We start from the raw sequence: 7750 nt of genomic DNA, 5'->3' as shown, positions 1-7750 counted from the left end.
ATCAGATCCGAGGCATCATTTACCTGCTAAAATATTTTGGATGGACCTGGATTGGCCTCTTTGCTCAAGATGGAGACACTGCAGAGCATTTTCTGGTCTTCCTGGAGGCCCTATTTTCTCAGAATGGAATCTGTTTGGCTTTCACTCAAAGGAGAAACAAAAGCAAGATAACTGGAATAAAATCATTGTCTTATATGAAAGAATTAATCTTCATCTTACACAAAGGTTGCAGATCCAGAAATTCAACCCTTTGAATCTCTCTTGGTAAGGATTTTGATTGTATTGCCGCATGCAAAGAATATGCCACTGCATAAACAGCATTGTAGATACTGTAGCTTTGGCCAGTCACCTGAAATTCAAACAGAGGGGCAGGCAAATTCTCCAAATACTCTTCCCCACTACAAGTTTCATTGATCAAAGATGGTAAGTCTGCCTTTGAAAGCAGACAGTTAAACAACTGTTGCCAAACTTCTTGATGAAATCCATTTTTGTGGGTTGAAGGTTTGATGACTTGAAGAAATTCTTTGAAGCCTTGAACTTCTCTTGAATGCACTGTAAAGGAAAGAGCCCCATGGAACAACTGGAGATCCCAACCCCTCTGAAATCCTGTCAATATGAAATCAATCGGATTCATCAGGATCCAAACCTTCCTAAACAATGCAGTCTCTTTATTTTCAGGATCATGTAGAACCATGACAGTTCTGAGCCACACTATTGTGAATGAGTCTCCATAAACCAGAAAAGCATTTGCTTTCTGATCTATCAATTTATTAGAAATGCTTGTGAATAAAACAAATAATTCTTGGAAGTATTCCAAGTTGATACGTTCTGGAAGTTTTTGTGTGAAAGCTAAACAGATCCCATTCTCTGAAAGCAATGGATGCAGTTTCTGCAAAAAATGTTCTCCCTTTGTTTCAAAAGCAAAGACTCCAATCCATGTCCATCCAAAATGGAGGAAAAGTTGTATAACTCCAAAGTATTGAGAAAGGCAAGAAAAAGAAAGGCATAAAGCAAGCAAGGAAGGAAGGAAAATAAAGAAAAGAAAAGGTAATATACAGTAATGGAAGGAAAGTTATTATTTATTAGAATAAAGAAAGAGTTTCAGAAAGCACATCCTCATGAACAGCTGGATATTTTCTCACTACCCCAATATGTGAATTCTACCCACCCTAAAAATTATTGTTGGATAACACTCTGTCCAACTCTGCAGTAGATATAATAAAATACTTAAGAATGAAAGACTATGCATGAAATTCTTGAAGAAAAGAAAGTGTCAAGTGTAAAGGAGAACTCCTTTACTGCAATTATTATAGTGATCTCCAAAAGTATCACATAGCCCCAATCCTTCCAGGCAAATCAAATTATTATTATCAGACACAAACTGAGACATAACAAAAAGAGTTAATCACTAAATGTTGGGTGCTAATTATACCACAATGTTACTTGCATGCATCAAATAAGTTTAATTTGTTGTGTAATGTTTGTTTTAGATTTTCTGATCTATCATCATAATTCATTTTTTGTTGATTGGATTACCTTGAGTGAATTGTGGGCAAAACAGTAATAGTACTTAGACTTACATACTGCTTCACACAGTGCTTTGCAGCCTTCTCTACATAAGTGGTTTACAGAGTCAGCATAATGCCCCCAACAATCTGCATCCTCATTTTATCAAACTTGGAAAGATGGAAGGCTGCATTAACCTTGAGCCAGTGAGGATTGAACCCCTGGCAGTCAGTAGAATTATACTGCAATACAACATTCTAACCACTATGCCACCACAGAAAATGTAGAAGGGACAGCAAAGTGGATTTAATGGACATCTTGCAGAAAGGCACTGCAAAATAATCATCTCTGATATTCATTAAAAAAAGAAGTCAAAGTTTCTCTTTCAGCCTCCTGAAAAAATTACCTGTGGAATCTTGAAGATATTTATAGTTTGTGTCATGTAGGATGAAGTCGGAGCATCTAATCCTCCAATGATGGCCATGAGATTCTTCTGGCTATCACATTTGTAGTTAGGAACAAATTCCTGGGATTTGAAAAGCAGGTCGAGAGTGATGCGATAGGTCATCCTTGCATTGTGGTAACTGTCATGGATGTGGAACCCAAGAGTGACATTAGGTAAGATCTGGGAGTCCTCATTGATCTCCTTTACAGCAAAGGCCATGGCAAGGACATGCTGGTAGAATTTAGTTATTACACTGCCAATGATTTAAATACTTCACCCTTTTTATAAAGTAGCATTATTTTTATATGATTAACAAATAATTTTATCCTTGTTGGAAGTATGAATAATTCTAAAATATTCAATAACTTGTACAGAGTTGAAATATACTTTTCAGACAGTGTTTTCATGTTTTTCAACAATGGTATATTATATGAAATAAATGACATTGCCTTTTTTGCAAGCTTCCACATTTATTTTTATTAGTTTTCTAAAAAATAGAATATGACCATGTACGTGTATTTGTTTGTTTGTTTATTCAATTATTATAGTTGCTCATTAAAAACCAGTGAACAATCATAAAAAACAATTAGTTAATTTAAGCTAACTAAATGTTCTTCAAAAACATCTTCCACCAAAGTTTCATACATTTTGTGATGAATACTAGTAATGTAATAGAATAAAATGTAAAGAAAATCATTTCTTCCCTCACAACCAAAATAACAGAATAACACAGATGGAAGGGACCTTGGAGGTCTTCTAGTCCAACCCCCTGCTCAAGCAGGAGACCTTATGCCATGGCAGACTAATTGCTGTCCAGTCTCTTAAAAGTCTCCCGTAATGGAGCACCCACATCTTCTGAAGGCAAGCCACTCCAAAGGCTAATTTTTCTCACTGTTAGGAAATTTCTCCTTAGTTCTAGGTTGCTTTTCTCCTTGATTAGTTTCCATCCATTGTTTCTTCTTCTGCCTTCAAGTGTTTTGGAGAATGGTTTGACCTCTTATTCTCTGTCAAATATAGTAACATGGCTATCATGTCACCCCTAGTCCTTTTCACTAGATTAGACATACCCAATTCCTGCAACTGTTCTTCATATGTTTTAACCTCCAGGCCCCTGATTATCTTTGTTGCTCTTTTCTGCACTCTTTTCAGAGTGCAGAAAAGATACATTTGAAACACAAAGCAGCCAGAAACCAGATATATCTGAAATACAAAGAAGTCACAGATTTTATACAAAACTTTTCATTTATGCTCAAAATGCTTTTACTCCTTTAAGCATTTGGGGGTGGGGATTGTGTTTAAGATTATAAACTTCATGGGAAGAAAAAAAATCCTTACATTGGTAAATCATACTGTATTAGAGATGGATGTTCCTTAAATTCAATTTCATATAAATGGTAGAAAAATTGAGACATCATCCCACCAATGATAACGTTGCCAGGCTGGAACCACTCTTGTGGAACAAGGAAAGCATCACTTGCAGGGCAGCTCCGGACAATTTGTTTGTGACCCCAAAATATCAGAAGGAACAACATTTTGACTCTTTAGTTATGGTGAAATTGTCTGTCTCTTTTATCAAATCCATAGGAAAGTAATCCAATGTTCATCCAATGATTGAGCTAAGGTTTATATCTGACAGTTCACCTCATGATAAAATCCATCACTATCTATTAGAGATCCATGGTGAGTGCAAATTCATACCTTGGCTAACACCAGGATATGTAAAGACTTTCTGGCAGGAAGAAAAGGTAGAAAGGACTATATAGCAATGAATCCAACTGTCTCCCCCCCCCCCCCTTATCCCTCTCTCCCTGTGGTTCAAGAGATAATGAATAAGTAAACAGATGCTTGTATCTTGATTGTTGTTGAATTTTAACATGCTTTTGCTCAGCAAGTCTGGCCCTAAAAATATTGTGATTCCTGTAGGAAATAATTATTTTGTTATTGGGAAGATAATAAGTGTCTGGTGGTTTAATATTGAGTAGAAGCCAATAAAATTAAAAATAAAGGAGAATGACGATAAAAATAGGCTTTGTTGTTCAAATTCAAAGTTTCTTACAATGGAGCAGGACTCCCATTTACCAGGTAAAATGAACAACCATTTAATAGAGGAAACTTTTTTTTACCTGTTAAGGAATGCCTATTAAACCACATAGCCATTTGAAGGAGAACTTGATCCACATTTTCAGGGAGAGAATGCTAATGTGAATCCACAGCAATACTAACATCATGGAATAAAAATAGGGCTTCAAAAATTTCAGCAACCAGTTCTCTATCTGGTTGCTGGTGGGTGTGGCCATGGTAGGCGTGGCCTAGTTGGCATCCTGCACCATGGTAAGGGGCTGTTTTTGCCCTCCCCAGGCTCTGGACGCTTTCCTCAAGCCTCTGGGAGGGCCCAGAGGCCAGAAATGGACCAGTTTCTGCCCTTCTGGAACTTCTGGGAGGCCCATTTTTTGCCATCCCTGAGCTTCCACATAGGCCCTGTACTTACCTGGCATCCAAAATGGGCCGTGTGGGGACTCCTGAGGTGGAAGAGGTGGGGTGGGCAGGGCCAGCCAGGGGTGGGATTTGTGGGTTCACTGAACTGTGCAGAATTTTAGCTAGAGGATTACTGAAACCTGTGCAAACCCACAGCAGCCCACACCTGAACTAAAAGACACACACACACACACACACACATACACACACACACACACACATCATAGTTTTATTATTTTTACAAATAACTCAAGACATTGAACTTATCTAACACACTTTCTTCTTCCTATTCCCCCCCCCCCCCGAAATAATGACCTTCTGAGGTAGGTTGGCCTGAGAGAGAAGGATTATCATAAAATCACCCAGTTGGTTAAAGTGAGATTTGAATTCATGATCTCCTGCTTTCTATCATGGTGTGGTATTTTATTAGACATTTTGTTAGCATAATGGAAAGAGTCTCATCCAAAAGACTAGTGGAAGACACACCTAAATCAAGCCAAATTAAATCAAAATTTATTATGGTCAATGGTCAACATATATTTCTAATAGGATGAGTTAGAAGGAAGACTACATTTTATATAATGCCCCCATATTTGAATATTATTAAAATTGAATGATTAGGTACAGTAGAAAGGCATTGGTGGATGGAGATTAAGTGGCCTTGATCCTTTGTGAAACATTTTTAAAAACGTATGTTAAATGTTCAAAAATTTTCTAATGTTTACATTTCAAAGAAGAAGAATCAATCCAAAATGGATCCCCAATGATATTGTATTAAATACATGTCTCTAAAACATTCATTAGCTTGTCCCCATATTTATACAGTGGTTTATGAAGTGAAGCAATAAAAAGCATGAACTGGCACCTGCAAACCTTTAGGCATTCTTAAAGTAAATCTTTCAAATCTCCTAAGAATCTAGAGATAGATGCTTGAAATCTTGTTAGCTTGATATATCCAAAGGGGAAAAAAGGGTTTGGTTAAACAATCTTGGAGAATGTCTGAAAATGTAGCAAAATGAGCACTTCATGTGAATTTAGGACAGCCCTACATAAGAGGTACTACAGACAAAATCACTAAGATACTACACAGGCATCACATCAAGACTGCCTTCAAAAGAGACAGAAAAATAGCAGCCATCCTAAGAAACCCCAAAGATAAAATTGACCTGGAAAACCAAGGCATATATCAAGTCCTCTGTGCATCGTGCCCTGCCACATACATTGGACAGACCAATAGAAGAATAAGTACCTGCCTGGATGAACATAAAAATGCAGTAAAAAAGCTGGAACACACTTCCTCACTAGTTCAACACATGAAAGCCACAGGTCATAGCATTGACTTCAATGGCACCAAAACCCTAGCCACTGTAGAAAACCCCACCTACAGAATTATCAGAGAAGCCATAGAGATTGAAAAAAGACCAGAAAGCATGCATAGAAGAGATGACTCCACCAGACTGTCAATTATCTGGAAGCCTGCACTCTCAAACAAAAAAATCTCCACACCACAAGCCAAGCAAACACCTGAGCACAAACAGACTCCCCCTGATACCTCCAGCTCAAACACATCCCAACCAGGCACCCAGATGAAACCTAGCTTCCTAATAAATGATAGCCATCCATTTACTTGGAGCCAAACTGCACTAAAATCCTCCAATACAGGAAACACAATGTTGCCAGCCAATCAAGACAAAAAAAAAAAAAAAGCCACAAAACAGACAGAAGATATTAGAAACACCAATCAAGCAGAACACAGCAAACTCCAAGACCAATAAACACAGACCAAGACTCCCAACCAATCAGGGTGAACAAAAAACCATTCTGGCACAGCAGATGGCTAGCACCAAATTTAAAACAGAAATGGCTGTGAAAGCCTGACTCACAGACGAACACAATACAGAAGCCTGATGATGGCAGTTGAGATTCTGCCGAAATGTTGCTACAACTTTAAAAGCACAACTATAATGACGTGGGAAAATACCCAAACAAAGCTGAATACCAAACTATATGTATGCATATATAGAGTTTAAAATGAAGAAGGAGTTATTATAACAATCTATAACATGCTATCAGAAGAAAAGGACAAGTGTACCTACTGCTTAAACCACCTGTAAAATGTAAATATGTTTTTAATTATATAAATGTTGATTAAATAAATTTATTTTAAAAAATTAAGAAAAGAAATAATGATGTCTATAATTTCCTGTAAATAGCAGGCTCTCCACTCTTTTTTGTTAATCATTTTCCATAGCCAGAAGGAACGCATGATGTACTAATTTCTCTTTATGAGTTGCATTCTATGGTTGAGGTCATGCCGCAAAACAATGATGTAGCACTTTGGAAGGAATATGCATCCCAGTAATGCAGCACTGGAGGACAAGATGGAGAAGACCTCCACGGCTACCATGGCTTTTCCTTTTGTGCTCAAGTAGGATGGAAAGAAGGAGATCCACACACTGAAAAGGGCCAACATGCTGAAGGTGATGAACTTGGCTTCATTAAAGCTGTCAGGTAATTTACGGGCAAAGAAAGCCACAATAAAGCTGGCGATGGCCAAGATACCCATGTAGCCCAAGACACAGTAGAAGAAGGAAGCTGATCCCTCATTGCACTGTAAAATCATTTCTTGGAGCTCTGCGTGCGTGTCCAACTCAGGGAATGATGGAAATGTTTACAACCAAATTATACAAATACATATTTGGACAAGAGAATAGGAAAGAACAGCAGAGAAAACCAATCTTTTCCCCACCCATTTCCTCATCTGAGAACCAGGTTTAGTGGCCATGAAAGCCACAACCACAGTTATGGTTTTGGCTAGGACACTAGAAATGGCTACTGAGAAAGTGATGCTAAAAGTTGATTGTCGGAGAAGGCAGATCACCTTGTCAGGTTGACTGAGGAAGAACAAAGAGGAAAGAAAACAGAACAAAAGAGAGACAAGGAGGGTGTAAGTGAGGGACTGGATGTTGGCTTTGACAATGGGAGTATGCCTATACTTAATAAATGTTCCAAGTACCCATGATGTCAAGAAGAAGAAAGAAAGAGCTGCTGAGACCAAACTAATTCCTAAAGTTTCTTTGAAATTTAGAAAGACCAGCAGTTTCAGGATACATCCTTTCATTTCTTTATTTGGATAATGATCTTGTGAACATTCAAAACAGTCATCCATATCTGGAAAGAAAAGCCAATGAATTTATTACCTATCCATTTCATATTTTTGAAAAACATAGTATGAGTGAATGCCAGTTCTTATTCTTTTCTACAATGTACCTTTCTGATAAAGAGATATTATCAGATCCCTCTATTTTATCCTGACTTTAGGAA

The sequence above is a fragment of the Notechis scutatus genome, chromosome Z (assembly GCF_049901735.1).
Source record: "Notechis scutatus isolate UNSWTSFEM ecotype Mainland chromosome Z, rNotScu1.2, whole genome shotgun sequence".
Lineage (NCBI taxonomy): Eukaryota > Metazoa > Chordata > Lepidosauria > Squamata > Elapidae > Notechis > Notechis scutatus.
Note: the sequence above shows the minus strand (reverse complement) of the source record.